The sequence below is a fragment of the Stylophora pistillata genome, chromosome 4 (assembly GCF_964205215.1).
Source record: "Stylophora pistillata chromosome 4, jaStyPist1.2, whole genome shotgun sequence".
Classification (NCBI taxonomy): domain Eukaryota; kingdom Metazoa; phylum Cnidaria; class Anthozoa; order Scleractinia; family Pocilloporidae; genus Stylophora; species Stylophora pistillata.
The window spans coordinates 17,596,586-17,613,218 of record NC_142522.1 but is presented as its reverse complement, the minus strand read 5'-3'; the positions used below and the strand labels follow the sequence as shown (position 1 = coordinate 17,613,218).

The 16,633-nt window shown below is 39.2% G+C and overlaps 1 long non-coding RNA gene and 1 pseudogene across 2 annotated transcripts; one reads left to right on the top strand and one right to left on the bottom strand.

The window, feature by feature from the left end:
* Positions 1–6,241: 6,241 nt before the first annotated feature.
* On the top strand, positions 6,242–8,908 carry LOC148732677 (uncharacterized). The gene is made up of 2 exons (XR_016000419.1): positions 6,242–6,911; positions 8,629–8,908. It is a non-coding gene; the product is annotated as an uncharacterized LOC148732677 (long non-coding RNA).
* Positions 8,909–9,018: 110 nt separating this feature from the next.
* On the bottom strand, positions 9,019–13,600 carry LOC111325944 (uncharacterized; annotated as a pseudogene). Its single transcript, XR_016000418.1, has 4 exons — positions 13,450–13,600; positions 13,197–13,268; positions 12,460–12,541; positions 9,019–11,702 (listed from the first exon to the last, which is right to left on the bottom strand). The product of XR_016000418.1 is annotated as an uncharacterized LOC111325944 (transcript).
* Positions 13,601–16,633: the final 3,033 nt, after the last annotated feature.

Genomic DNA, 16,633 nt, shown 5'->3' with positions numbered 1-16,633 from the left:
GGATCAGAGAAACAGTAGGAACAGAGGACCAGTGGATACAGAGGACCAGAGGAACAGTGGACAAAGAGGACAATAGGAATAGTAGGAACAAAGGACCAGTGGGTACAGAGGACTAGAGGAACAGTGGAACAGAGGACCAGTGGGTACAGAGGACCAGAGGAACAGTGGGTGCAGAGGACCAGAGGAACAGTGGGTACAGAGGACCAGAGGAACAGTGGGTGCAGAGGACCAGAGGAACAGTGGGTGCAGAGGACCAGAGGAACAGTAGGTACAGAGGACCATAGGAACAGTGGGTGCAGAGGACCAGAGGAACAGTGGGTGCAGAGGACCAGAGGAACAGTGGGTACAGAGGACCAGAGGAACAGTGGGTGCAGAGGACCAGAGGAACAGTGGGTGCAGAGGACCAGAGGAACAGTGGGTACAGAGGACCAGAGGAACAGTGGGTGCTGAAGACCAGAGGAACAGTGGGTACAGAGCACCAGAGGAACAGTGGGTACAGAGGACCAGAGGAACAGTGGGTGCAGAGGACCAGAGGAACAGTGGGTACAGAGGACCAGAGGAACAGTGGGTACAGAGGACCAGAGGAACAGTGGGTACAGAGGACCAGAGGAACAGTGGGTGCAGAGGACCAGAGGAACAGTGGGTACAGAGGACCAGAGGAACGGTGGGTGCTGAGGACCAGAGGAACAGTGGGTACAGAGGACCAGAGGAACAGTAGGTACAGAGGACCAGAGGAACAGTGGGTACAGAGGACCAGAGGAACAGTGGGTGCAGAGGACCAGAGGAACAGTGGGCATAGAGGTCCAGAAGAAAAAAAATCACATGAACAAATCAAGCGAGCCATTCCAGCTCACGGTCACGACGCAGCCATTATGGTGGCGTTATTCAAAAGAAAAATTGAACTATGTTCCTCAAAGAAGTGAACACCATCAAACGTGCTGAGGAATGTGATAAATTTTTGTATGCTTTGTTAAATTTTTGTTACTGTTGCTCATATGAAAAACAGTCATTTCATAAATGAATAGTTCTTGTTGCTATATTAAGCTGTAATATATTACAAGTTTTAGATATTTTTTTCATAAAACTTGAGAAAAGGTAAAAAATAGTTATATTAGCCGCAATTCTTTAATTCAATTTTTATATGGGACTATAATGTACTCAAACATTACTGGATAAATCATGCCCACTGTTCACTGATCCTCTGTTCCTACTCTTCCACAGTACCCCTGATTCTCTGTCCCCTCTGTTCCTTCGGTCCTCTGTACCCACTCACTTTACCGTCTGCTACACCTATATGTTAATTATTAGTTAGTTCAGAACCCGGTATATGAGAGAATACCCCAACTTTGACATTTCCAAAGGGCGTGGACCAGTAAAGGATCCCCGGTTGAACAACATCACTTCGCATTTTGAAGAGTGCGGTGTTAACGAGTTATTCATGCACTATTCGTCAAGCTCATCCAGTGCGTTGTTTAGTAGGTTGTATGCTTCATGAGCTGTAGATCCGATGCAGTAAGGAGTGGTATCGTCAGCATACAGGTAGTGTCAGCATACAGGCATGTCAGTGGTATTTTAAATAAACAAACATGGGCCTAGTACCGATCCTTGTGGGATGCCACACGTCACATTTAGCTCCTCCGACTGAGTGGAGTTCACTACCGTAACCTGTGTCGGTGATGCAGATAATCTGTGAGCCAAGAGAGGTTGCCCACGATTCCAAATATGATCTTCAATTTATGTAACAAGATGCTATGAGAGACGCAGTCGAAGGCTTTTCGAAAATCAATAAAAGCGGTAGCGACCACTTAATCACTGTCAACAGCTTGTCTCCAACTTTCTATTAGATGGACAAATAATAACTCGATCGAGTGGCCCTCGCGGTAGGCCCATTGCTTCTCTGTCAGAAGATTGCATTCCGTTACATGTTTCAACACTGTGTTAGATATACACGATTCCAAGATTTTAGTTGCTCTTGTCACTTGGATCGTCCTTTTTAAATACCGAGCTTAAGTAAGTTTTCTTCCATTGACTGTAGAGCTCTCCTTGGTTAATGCTCCTTGCATACAGCTTGGTAATCGGCGAGACGATTACTCGCTCGGCTAACCGTAGCAACTTGGGGGTAATCCAGTCTGGTCTAGCAGCAGCTTTGTTTGGTTTTAGGGCCTTAATTTCCTGGATACCGACTCCTCAGAAATTGAAAAGGAAGAAATCGTTTGTACTGGTATGCCATCCTTACTCGCTACCCTTCGTGTACAACTGGGATCTCTTGAAACCTCTATTCCCACAGTTGCGAAGAAAGCGTTAATCAGGTTCGCTTTTTCGTCGTAACGAACAGCAAGCGTTTTATCATCCCGCTTTATTGGTCCTATCCTTTTAGGTTCGCCGCTTTAGAGAGAACCTTCCAATACGCGGCAGTGGATTTTGCGGAATTAATTTTTCCATGAAAGAATCTACTTTTTGCTCGTCTTAGTCGCCCGTTATTTCATTCCTAACTTCCTTGTAATTCGCCCAGGCAATTTCGTTTTTGGTATTCACGGCGGACTTACAACGCTTTTACCTGTAATTCATCTTTCTCCTTATCTCATTAATAATCCACGGGTCGCTATTACTGCGCATTTTTATTTTTTTAAAGGGAGCGTGTATATCACAGATTTCATTGAACATCAAGCTCCCCGCCCATTGAATTTCTAGCCAGAACTTTATTGGCCCCCTGCCACGTTTGGCCCTTGGTAATAGCTTTATTGAGTACAAATCATCATCTAAATGTCTTGGGGTGACAATTGACAGCAAGCTATCATGGCAGGAGCACATAAAGAACGTTTGTAAGTCATTCAGCAACAAAGTCGCAGTACTGAATCGGATAAAGCTTTTACCGATACCAACCTTAGAAAACATTTATTATAAAACTATTATCCCTAGCGTTTTGCATGGCATTGTAGTCTGGGGGTCTTGTTCTTCAACCTTGACGGATGATATTGATCGAATTAATTTAAGAGCTACTAGAATTATTTACAACCTACCCCATAGCATCCACAGTGATGACATCATGAACGCTCCACACTGGAACTCTATTGTTTCATTTTACATTAGGAGACTTTTAGTTATTACGTACAATATCTATGATGGAAATAGCATCGAGCCTCTAAATGACTTAATAGTGAAATCCGAGACTCCTTATGACTTGAGAAAATCCTTAAAAGTTAAGGTTCATAGACCAAGAACAGAAATAGGAAGATCTTCGTTTAAGCACAGAGCTGCACTATCCTGGAACCTCCTTCCCGAAGATTCAGTTTGATATGAAACAGAGGTGCTTCTTTGTTTTGTCCGTGAAAGGTGTAACGGAGGCGCATTCGTCTTGCGAATAAATCTCGCAAAAGTTGGCCTGATTTTAAATTCGTTTGTCACGGGCGTTGGGATGAATGAGACCCTTTGATAGCACGCTGACTTGGCTCTCATATGGTTGATAGTTTGACAGGTTTTTAAAGAAATGTTCATTTTCACGGTTTTTTGGCTGCAAGCCTACATTTTAAAGTGTTTTTACGCTCTGTGTCTGAAGCTGTTTGTTCTGCTTTCGCTGATATTAAAGCCAGCTTTTTTTAGAATCAAAGCACACAATTATATTTTTCATCTCTTTTGTATAAAAGTGAGCTCTTTGAGGTTAGAAATCTCAATCCTCAATTCGGCTATTTTATCATTCTTATTTACAGTGTTCACCGAGTACTTTCCTTTGTGTAAGGTTTTATGCCAGAGAGTTGTTAAAGGTGGATATTGATCAGCTCATATGTAAAGGTGACAAAATCCGTGGAGGTTCGTAGACTTCGCTTTCCGGCGTCGAGATCGCACTAAACCCGACAGAATTCTTCGCCTAGGTCCTTCAAAGTACACAGATCTCTCGAAACAGTCCTCCGAGAAGTGTTCGGAGTAGATCACAAATATTTCTGTAGGATTGAAGTTTACTCCGCGAGGTCGCACAAATCGCATCCGTTTTTCCCGCTCTGATCTATTTGCAAGGCTCCGATGCAGAGAAATACCTGCAGCATGGTCTGCACGATTACTTCAGCTTTGATTACGCATCGATGCCCAGTCATTTTTGATTAGTTTTTGTAAGAAAAGAGTAAAGCACTCTATTATGTTTGCTTGACATTTTGCCATGTGAGATTTTCGCGTTGAGCCTTTGACGTCACTTCATCTGCGTCCTGCGATCAACTTCCGGAACATGATCACGCGAAATCGTGAATTTAACGGCCTGAAAAAAGATATTCTGGTGCTCGGTCTAAACTGAAATTTGGCAGAGTAGGTGAAGGAGACACACTGAACACGAAAATGGAAAAAAATGATGTACGAAAATTTTGATCTCAGGGGCACTTCAATAAAGACAGCTTCTCAGCTCTGATTAGATAAAGTTTTTCTATAATGCACAAGTGGCACCGCTTGCTTTTGTTGCTGTAGGCCGGGGCGGTAGCTAAAATACTCCAGTTAATTGTAAAATTGGTGTTGTTGTCTTTGAGTTTCCAGGTATACTTTGATAGGTCCGTGCTGTTTGAATAGTTTCTGTTCCGAAAAGAAAGTTTTTGTTGCTTGTGGCGTTCTTTAAAAGTTCCTTCTGTTAGTCCAATGTAATTCTTTCCGGTTGTGTCTTTCTGTTGTTATAATGTCTTTCTGTTGTCACGTTGGTGTTGTAGACGACGCTTGAAGTGAGGCAGTTGTTTTTCTGGGGGCAGTGGTTTTTTTTCCTGAATTTGCAGTTATTTTCTGTGGAGGGTGTCTTGCTTGTCTGGAGGATTTTTCAGTCGTGTTTCTTAATTATGGTCTTCAGGTTGTCAGTGCAGCTATAGCTAACTTTTATGCTCACAACCTGCAAACCATAATTAAGAAACACAACACAAATATCCTTGAGACAAGCAAGACATATTAAAAATTAAGATAGTTTGCACCTCAGTACATTCAGTCAAGCTGATAAAATCCTTTAGAAATGAGCTCTAATTAATCAAATATTTATGCAAAGCATGATGCCCAGTATTGTGATAACTCAGTGAAGGTAAAGGTGTTAAAGAAAAGACTAGTTTCACCCCATTCCAAAAATATTTTCATATCCTTATCCTTGCTCTGTTTTACACAGCATCAAAAAACATAGTCCAATATTATTATTAATACCAACTCTTAGAATAATCATGAATGAGTCAAACTGTTCTGCTCCTTTATTTTGTTTGGCTATAATAACAAAATGATTTCAATCGAAAAATGGAAAGGGAACTGGCATTTTCCATAGGGGTTGTCCATGAACAGATAGAATCAGTTGGTAAAATTTCACCAGTCTGACCTGTAATTGTTTTAAAACCCACGTGACATGATCAGTAGAGACCCAGCCTAGCATTCCAGATGCAGCAAGATGGGCAAAGCTCATCTGCAGTCAATCCTTTAAATTAGTAACAGAATGGGATATACTTGTCATGTGACTTTATTAGATATTTTCCATGTGAGGGGGGAAGGGGTGGTAGACCTGGATCTAGGGGAGGGGCCCAGCCTCCCTTATTTTGGGTAAAAAAAAAAAAATCACAGAATGAACAAAAAAGCTGGCAGGGCAAGCAAAAGAAAACCACCCCATTTCCCCCCTATCCCACCTAGCTCAAGGTCTGGGTCCACCACTGGATACAGCCTGTCACAAGAAAGTTTTAAATGTAAGTTTTGGGGGTATTAATCCCATTTCTCAGTCCACATTTTGCCCAAATGCATTTTACCGATCATTTTTTGCCAAGATCCCAATCCCATTTTGTGGTTTATGACTCCAAGTCCCACTCCAACAAAGACAAGTAATCCTAATCGGAATTTTTCAGCAACGAAATAGGCACGTCCCATTTTCTATGTTAGATCGTTTTACTTTTTCGGGCCTCCCTTTAAAAAAGACGTGAGCCGAGTACACGCATTTTCGTCTTGTTTAAGTTTAAAATTTTGCAAGACTTTTTTGCTATTTTGGTCAGTTCTAATTTTTGGATATACCCAGATCTAGAAAAATAATCCTACACACCACGGCATCACTCCACAGGGAGTCATTTCTGTATAAAAAACTTACCATAACTTTGTAGCATATCGTCAGGGTTTTGGGCTGGCGAAAAGCTATCGAAAACCATCTCAACTTAGTATTGTCGACGAAGGGCTGACGCTCGAAACGTCAGCTTTTGTCATCGTTACGGTGGCCAATTTACCATTTCAACTTTGTTGATATATCCAAATTATTTCGTTACCCCCACCGACGCAGCCCCAAACAGTTTCTTTAGAACCTATCAGCCTTTATTCGGGCAACATGACTCTGGTTTCGGGCGACATGAATTCGGGCGAGATGACTTTCGGACGACTTGACCGTAAACCATCAGCATAAATATCAACATCCGAATTTGTGACATGCAATGGCAGATCGTTGATGAAGAGGACAAATAATATCGGCTCGACAATTGATCCCTGAGGGACACCCTGCTTAACCGGCATAAGAGACGATTTCAAGCCGTTTACATTTACGCATTGACGTCTGTCAGAAAGGTATGATTTAAACCAATTGACCGTTTCCACAGTTCCACCACATAAACCAATCTTAACCAACAAAACTTTGTGGTTAACCAAATCAATGGCCTTTTTAAAATCCAGAAAAACAAGGCCAAACACGTTATCTTTGTCCATATTAAAAGGCAGATTGTCAGTGATCTTTATGAGGGCCGCCTCCGTGGAATGATTAGGGCGGAAACCGGTTAGCACTCATCTCCATATTTCAAAATGACGTGACGTCATACACCCCATTCCGATGCGACTTCGTTCGAACTTCGGAAAAAGTAAAGTAAAAGTGGCGGACGGTTGTGGGAAATCAGAGAGGTCGCTTTACAACTAGTAGCTATTACTAGTATTGCGTCGGAGAAGTGATGGTAAGTGATTTATTTTCTATATTTTTCCTTTCTACGGAATTCGGAGACTCACGTTTTTAAGTGAGAGAAATACAGTCGTCTAAACGTCGTTTTGAAATATGGAACGCGGCCCCATTCTTCAAAATGACATTCTAAGAAATGGCAATTTCAAGGGCTGCGGAAAATATCATGAGGCACTCCAACCAATCAATTGGTGACCTCTGACGTCCTCATACAGAGTGAAGGTGAATTTAGGAATTGGAAAAATGTAACAAAGAACGATATTGGTATTTAACAACAAATTAAGGCCCTGTTTACAAGCAGGTAGGGTAACCCTAGTGCTAAGGTTACCCTGGCAGGAGGGTTACCCTAACGCTCCCACATTTCTTCTTTTTTTCATTTATTTAATCACTTTCACCAGAGTGTGGTGAGGGTCGCACAACAGAGCGAGGCTCCAAATTAAGTGCGCCCAATATCCCACCCATCCCACCCCAGGGGAGGACATCCATCACACAGTAATCTCGTGTGTGGGAAATTAACGTCTCCTACCCCAACCCTGCAGGAGACGGGACCTCCATTTATTCGTCCCTATCCGAGAAGACTAGAATGTCTAACCATTTCTTGATGTTATGGAAAGGTAGCAAATTCTTCTCAATTATTTTAAGACCCTGAGTGTTGGTCCGGTCGGGGCTCGAACCCTCGACCTCCCGCACAACAGTCCAGTGCTCTATCCATTGAGCTAACCGGGAGGCGGTTACCCTAGCGCTAGGGTAACCCTAGCTGCCTTGTAAACGCTCTGCTGGGGATAACTCGCCTACCCGGGACAACTTTTTACTTGTTTCCAGACCCTTTGAACATTGATAACAATGCGTGCGGTTACCAAGCATAGGTAAGTTGTCCCGGGTGGTAGGGTAACCCTATCTGTGAAATTTTGCTTGTAAACCCGGGCTATCTTTGACCCGCCTGCTAGGGTAACCCTAGCACAAGGGTTACCCTCCTAACTTGTAAACAGGGCCTTAGGTACCAGACTGATTCAAATTTTAAAATGAACTGAACACAGCTTTCCAAAATTTAGTTTTGAATTGCCATGTCGCATTGGCTTAAAAGTCAATGAAAAGTTTATGTTTTTGGAGAGAAATTAAATTGTTAAGTATTTTTCCAACAAACAATAAACTAAGAATATAATTCATATTAAAACACCAGAGAAGATCTTGTTTCAGGCACAGTGTCAACAATGTACACGAAAGGCATGGAATCACATAAACAGAATTCGTATTAGAATTTATCAAAAGTCTCATGATATGAAACTAAACCTAAAAAATTGCCTTCACCTTCATTTTCTGACAATTTTATGCGTGCTTCAACAACACCTAAATTCTGACATCTTATAACAAAGAAGCTAAGTGTACTAACTTTTACTCATTCCTTAAAAAAGTAATTTGTTAAAATGTCACACTTGTTTCCCCATCGGTTTACATTTTTAAAACATCAGTTCTTAATCTTTTTTGTAATTAAAAGCCCATTGGGGCTGAATAAAGTATTTCTGAGTGTATGCATATAACAACCAAGAACCGCAATTGTTTATTTTGCAATAAACACCTCAAATTCTATAAGAAAATAAGGTTTTTTTACATCATTTTTAATAACCCTTTTTGCATCGCCAAAAGTAATAAATAATAAGTGTTGATTACATTGTCAGTTTTCTTTCTTATAATTATTTTACTTTTTTTTTCTATAGTTTTAACTGTACCTTGGTTTCTGGCAACCATGTTTTCTCAAACCAGTCGAGGATTTGACATCCACAACTTACTAGACTTTAAGGACTTGAGATTTGTATGAGGGACGTCTTCTGTTGGAGACCTCGCCACATTGCGAAGCAAGGAAAGAACCTCCCTTTGATGGTTTAAGCCATTATCTGCTTTACGGAGCCATCTTTCTCAACATTGCTCATGATGGAAATCACAGATCAAAGTTGTTGTATCCAGAGATAAAATAAAAAATTGAGCTTTGTTGTTCGAGATTTTCTTATTACAGCTTTGAAGGCAGACCAACACCACAGCTTGTTTGAAGTACAGAGGGAAGGGGGTCAAAATCACTCTTGCATTGTGCATGTGCATAATTCTATGTTTTAAAAAATTATTGCATAAACACTGTACAAAACTTCAAATGTAGACTCAATGTCTGTCATAAAGTACTGGGGTTTCCACTTGGGAATCCAGGCATGGAATATTTTCAGTGCTTCCTCTATTGCAGCTGTTGTTTAATTTTGGGTTATAAAAGCCCCAACCATATAGTTAACATTGGTTTTAACAACTGGGAAGAACAATGGCAGCTCATATCTCATGGTCTTGTATGTAGCATCCAGAAGCATGATTTCATTTCCATATCTGCTCGTCAAATGCCTCTGCCAAGCTGTTTGATGCAAAAATAGGAGGTTTTGAGTGATATGAGCTTCAACACTGCTATCTGTGTCAGAGGTGTTGCCAGGCAAAGCTTCCATAGGGGATAGGGAGTAAGGTCTAAAGAAAAAGAGATCCTCAGGATTCTCTTGTTTCCACCCCTTAATTTTCTCCTCAAGATTTTCCTGGTCCGCCTTGGATAGCATCTGTTTTACAGTTGCCTTATACATGTGGTTCCTGATATCCACATCCTTGGGATGATAGTGTCTGTTTGTGACTGGTGGGAGATTCTGACCAGGAAAAAGATCATTCCTGACATAGTGTTGCAAGTGCCTTTTCATTTCTTCAAAAATGTTTTGACCCCTTCACCAGCAAGGGCGTGGATTTTTTGAACCAGGCTCTTGTCAATAGGTTGTAACATGCCACCAATCTACAGAAATAATATATCATTATCATCCTCATTATTATTACTTACTATTACTATTAAAAATAAAATGGTAATTATTTTTCAAATTGGTCAATGAAGTGAAAATTTGGCTAATTTACAACATTTTGCTCACTGTCTGCTGTTTGACTACTTATGAAAAAAAAATCTTCATGTTGACATCCCTCATCTTTTTTGATTGGGTTATACCTCTCCGATGACATGATCTTTGTGGTCCTTCTCCATGGGTTGTTTAATGTAGATAATTCTTCTTTCAAACTTTGGCCACATTTCCATTTTTAATATCACCCCTGAGCCTATCAGACACGTCCCTCCTTATTCGCTCTGTGTTATCCAAAATCTGCATGACAAAGATGTAGATCTATTTGTCGTTCAAACATTACTGAATCACAATAAAGTAATATTTTAAAAGGAATTAAAAAGGAGGTGAAATTTTCCAGACATTCCTCAACCGTTTAGAAATTATCGGAACATCAGTTTCATGTATGGCGCCAATTCCATACTTCAAAATGACCAACACATTTTTTTGTTTTGAGCTGATGATCACAGGTTTTCAATCTTTGTCAGACTCATGTTATTGACTTCATTTTAATGTACAACACAGGAAAAAATTTAAGATTCCAATGTTGAGAAGTAGTGTTTTTTATTGGTATATTTTTGGTTTATCTTTGGAATAAGTAAATGACATACCAATGTTGGTAAAGTGTTATATATCCCAACATTGGCAAAACAAAAATAAGATGCCAATATTGGTAAAGAGGGATCCAACATTGGTTAAACAAGATAATATACCAATATTGGTAAAGAGGAAACCAACATTGGTAATAAAATATGTCAATGTTGGTATAGATGAAACCAATGTTGGTAAAAGGAAAATAATTTTCCAATAATGGAATGGAGGAATCCAACATTGGTAAACAGAAAATAATATACCAATATTGGTGTGGAGCAATGCAATGTTGGTAAAACAAAAATTATCTGCCAATATTGGTATAGAGGAATCCAACTTTGGAACAGAAACAAAATAATATGCCAACATTGGTAAAAGTAATTTTTTATTATGTTCCATCAATGGAAAATTACTAGTTAGTAAGATGGGAAGCAAGGTTTAGTTTCCAACACAGAGAAATATCCTTGATATTTGTGGAAACCATTTCTTTAAAATCTGTGATAAAAATGAGTTACATGCATATGTATAGCAGTGTGGCACTTATACATTAAAACAAACAATTCCAACATTTTGGAAATATGCTGGTAACTAATAACATGCATTGTAAGTAAAATGCACACATTTAAACAAAATGTGCTTCAAAAAAACAAAAAATCCAAGTCTATAAGCTTCAAATTTTAAGCCCTTTAAGGAGGATTTCTCTTACCAACTGATTTAAACCAAATACAATATTACTTCCCCTTCAGCAAGATAACTGGGCTATCTTCCTTGCTTTTAACACACCACTGGATTTTGACAACAAGTAATTTGTCAATTTAACTGGAACAAGGCATTTATGGTCTCTACATTAAGAAGTATAAGGGACTTCAAAACCACCAGAATAGGTTGAAAAAGAAGAGTCAGTGGTTAGTGAATCTGTGTCTCCATTATCATCATACTCCTCTAGGTCTGGATAATTACTCATAAGTTGATCCTTCTTTTTGCACAATAATTATCTCTCTTAAGATTCAAGAAGTTAACCTCAACACCTTCCACAGGACTTCTGACCTCAATGTAGCCTTGACTGATAAGTGCTTTTGCTATCTTTAAGGATAATTGATATTTTCCCAATGAACGATATTTGACAGTTAATTTCTTGGCTAGAGGATAAAGATGCTTTACAACAGTAACACCTTACATTGAATTAACTTCGAGAAAAGTTAGAACTACAAAAGCAGCACTTTTTGTGGTGATATCATCCAGGCTTGAACTTGCTTTGGAGCTGCTTACTTTGTCAGCAGGGCCAAAATCTAGTTCATCTATAAAACGAAGAAGAAACAAAGGCATGTTACTGGACCATGCAATACATTTAATTACCATACATTTTTAAACTTTATTAATGCATATTTATTCAAGAGACAATTCTCACAAAATATCATACTTAACCCATTAATGGCTGCAGCTTTTGTGGAAAACTGTGTTTTGAAGCTAGTCAAGCAGATTTCGGGTCACTGTTGTGGTTTTAAAAACTTAAACTTACCAAAAACCCCTTGACAGCTCATGCACTCGACGGCCTTTCGATCCAAATGCAAAATGGTGGCCTGAAAATCGCGGGCACGCACAGAAAGCAAAATTTCGATATAGTTTTTGGGTTGAAAAGTCATGCCCCACTTATGACTTTTACTTTTCTCTCTTTCTCCTGCCCTTTTTTCCCCCTCTCCTTGCCTGAAGTTTCTCCTCACTTGCTGGAAATTGAGTAAGCTTCATTTTGATGTAGAGATTTTTCAGAAACTACTCATTATTTTCAAAGCACATGCTTGCAAAGGTAGGTGGGTAATGAAACACGATTTTCCTGCAGATTTTCAGGTCAAAGTGACATGGTTTTTTGGCTATTTCTCCAATCTCCTTCACTCAATTGCACTCATTCTGGTATCGTCTATAAGATATTTTCAACCTGTTCAAGTACGTGCTCAAATTCGTGCTCCAGGGTTAAAAGTGATGACGTCACAAGGCGTAGAAAGGGTGTGGCTCCCCATGGGCACACTGGACGTCAATAGGTTAAGGGATTACATGTACCTTACTCTGCTGTATTACATGTTGACTCAGCCCTAGATCCAGAGCAGGGTTTTTTGGCCCTCTTTGCAGGTGTGTGTTCAGCCTGTTTTCCGTGGAGAAAAGCAATTATTTGAAATCAACAACAATAATGAACATGTAAAAAACCTTAGCAAACCTTGGAGCAGTTTTTGTTAGCTAACCATTTTGTGGAAAAGTCATGAATTAAAAGGACAAAAGGAAAATTGTTTGTGAAGAAATTCTAGCTATGTGGCTGTAGAATGTTACATGCAGCATTTAGAAAGCATCCATGCATTACTCTCAAATGCTTTAGTACCCCTGCTGCAAAAGGTAAAATGTGACTCCAGGTTACCCTCAAATGTTGGCAGTAAAATGCTTGCGATTCTTACAATTTGTATGGGTAGTTAAAAAAATTATTTGAAAAACATTGTAAACCAAGTTAGCTTCCCAAACAATCCAGAGAAAATGGTGATGAACACTGCCAGAATATCTGTTCAAAAAATTGTCTCAATAAGTACAACTTAGGGAAAGCAAAAATTAGCAACAGATGGTCACAAATTAAATATTGACTTATTAGCCTGCGAGCTCTCAAGCTATGACAAAAAGGCTTACCCATTTATTTATTTACTTATTTATTCTTAGGAATATGTAGTCCCAGGAAATTGTGAAGTTCCTTGTACATGTAAGCTTATTAAGCTTCAGCTTAGTAAGCTTAAATACCGCAGCTAGTTTTAGCTTACTTGAAAAAAGGGCTGCTTCCTCTTTAAATCCCTGGAAAGTGAGCCAGTTTTTCATGTCCTCCACAGTCCAGCCTGAGTTAATAACATGTAGAAACTACCACGTTACATTTGTGAGAGCAAAACGGACTTGAATTGAAAAGTTAGCTTGTGAAAATTACCAAGAACTATGCAGGATCGATGGTGCGCAATGCAGGTTATTCAGCAGCAGAGTAATGCGACGTATTACTCATTCTGGCTTCTAACAAAAACTCACATTTAACATATTTCGTCTTTCACATGTCCAGGCCATCATTACCGGCTTCCAATTCGCTGCAAGAAGAGCTAGAAGCAGAACTTCGGAAGCCATTTCTCCTGCCCACACGAAGTTGGATGAACAACGAAGGCGCGAAACTATTGCGCATTTCGCCTGCGCATAGAGAAGAACTGGCACGAGCTTTGTCCCCAGATCTTTCTCGACATTGAAGAGTGTTTCAGGTTTCAGAGAAACACGAGTATGGAAAAGCATAATATTTGTAAATGTTCGAAAACCCCAGTAGCGAGGAACTTTACATCGAAAGGTCAAGCACATGTTCATTGCCCTCGTGAGAAGTGCGAAGATCGAGCGGTTTACCCAATGGTTGCATGGCGTCGTACGCGAAAACGGGTCAGGTATTCTGATGCAAATGTGGATGATACAGATGGTACCAAATTCAGCTTTTCATCACTACTTGCCAAATAAACACCGCATTAACAGTGTAAAGAAACTCCATTCTATTCTTCACAAGGTTCTACAATAATCATTGGCCACATTGATACAGTGTATGCATGCTTGAATGCTTTCAATAAAATTATAGCTACATATAATTTCTATCTGTACATGTGTCTAACATTGAATTCAATAATGGTATACCATTGGTACCTTATGGTATATGTGTTTAGGAATTCCAATAATCTTTCATTATTGCTATGTATCTTGCTTGAACTCCCAATCATTATCCAATGAAATGCCAATATTGGCAGATGTTATAGTGAAATGTTCACCTAAACTGGTATACCATTGTTATCTTATCGGTAAATGTGTTCGGGAATTCCAATAATCTTCCATTATTGGTATGTATCTTGATAGAACTCCCAATCATTATCCACTGAAATACCAATATTGGCAGATGTTACAGTTAAATGTTGATTGAACTTGGTATACCATTGGTATCTTATTGGTAAAGGTGTTCAGGAATTCCAATAATCTTCCATTATTGGTATGGGTGTTGTTAGGTTTACCAATAACAATTTATTATTATCCAATAAAGTACCTATGTTGGCATATCTAAATTTACATTTTTTTGGTATATCATTGGTATAATATTGGTAGCCTTAAAAATAACCAATAATATGCCAACATTGGATTATCATACCACATATTTACCAATGTTATTCCAACTTGGAATCTTAAATTTTTTCCTGTGAAACCACTATCAAACGATTGTCTGTTGACAAGTCCATGCAAAAGATGTACTTGAAGATGAAAACCTGAGCCATTATACGTTATCGATCAAAAACCATGGAGGTCGTAAAGGTTGTCTCGCTCGGCAAAGGAATGAGACACAATATACTTGCAATGGCAAGCGCCTATATTTCTGAGAAAAGGTAATGTACTTTGCCCTGGTTTACTGCCATGTTTTGAATGAACCCGAAGTGTTCGACAAACGCTTCCGAAGAAGGTTACGAAGATTTTGAATGACATCACATCATTCTGAAATATGGAGATGAGTGCTAACTGCGGAAACCAGACTGTGCTCGGTAAATGGCAGATATTAGATCTGAGCCTGCGTAAAAGTGGTTTTGTTTAAAGATACATGGAATCGAGGCACTTGGGCCAAAAGCTTTGTAAATTCTCAAAGGTATCACTGTATATTTAGTAGTAGTAGTAGTAGTAATTTATTTATCCACATTTCACAATTGAGTATAACTCGTTTTAACGTGAACGTGCCAGGTTAAAATAATATATATAACAAGCTAGACAATGATGATAATAATAGTAATAAAAAGGAACTTTAAAATCATATGGGAATCATGATATAGGAAATAAATAGGAATCAATAAAACTAAGAGGGAACAAGCCAGGGATAAAATAAGCTATGTACAAAAGTTGCATTCACACTCCACACTGGTAGTCAAGTTGACCTCGTCCAGCATTGATTTAAAAATATTAAGAGAAGGAGCTCTTCTTGCATAGTCAGGTAGATTATTCCATAATCTTGTAGTGACGTATTGATATGACCTATGCATGAATCTGCTAGAATTTCAAAACAACTCGCATTTTATGCTTTTTTTTTTACTTTTATTGACAATCTGAAGCATTCAAAAGGCAAAGATAGCAAAGGTTAGACCTTGTATTGCATTCGGATGCAACAACCGGAGCAATAAACCACACTGCAAGCATCTTTCGTGGCATTCACTGCCACTAAACAACAAGAAACTTCTGGCGACTTGGCTAGTCAAGATCAAACAGGAAAGGACGCCCGTGAGTAAAAATTCCTTTTTATGCAGTGAACATTTTGAAAAGGAATGCTTTTCCAAATCGTGTGCTGGCCGGAAAGCAAGTCTTAAGTCAGAATCAGTTCCACAATATTCAGTTTCTCCAAACAGAAAAATGAAAGGAAGGCTCCGAAGGAAAGACGCTCGATTAATGATGACTTTCCAGCCAGCATATGACTTGGAAAAGCATTCCTTTTCAAATTTTTCACCTTATAAAAAGGAATTTTTACTCATGAGCGTGTTTTCCCGTTTGATCTTGACTAAGCAAGTCGCCAGCTGAAGTTTCTTGTTGCTCAGTCAGTGGCAGTGAATGCCGCAAAAGTGGCTTGCAATGTGGTTTATCCCTCCGGTTGTTGCATTCGATTGCAATACGTCTAACCATTGCTATCATGCTTTGCCTTTTGAATGCTTCAGATTGTCGATAAAAGTAAAAAGTAGCGTTGAAATGCGAGTTGTTTTGAAATATACAGTGATAGCTTTGAGAATTTACAAAGCCTTTGGCCCAAGTGCCTCGATTCTGTGCATCTTTAAACAAAACCGCTTTTAAGTGAACAAACTCCAACTAACTTCTACTTTCAACACACTATTGCGAAAACTTCAAAGTTTTGAAGTTTTCGCAGTAGTGTGCTGAAAGTAGAAGTTAGTTGGAGTTTGTTTACTTACATGGTTTATATGGCGGTAAGTAATACTTTCTTGGCTTCGACAAGTATATTTTCACAACGACGCTTTTACCTGGGCTCAGATCTAATATCTGCCATTAGGTTGTTTTCTTGTAAAAATCAGTAAGGAGAGACATTGCAACATGACATTCGATAATCTTTGAAAGAACAGGAAGAATCGAAACTGGTCTATAATTATTTAGGTCATCGCACAGTCCACCTTTAGGAATCGGAATCACTCTCACAATCTTCCAGCTTGAGGGA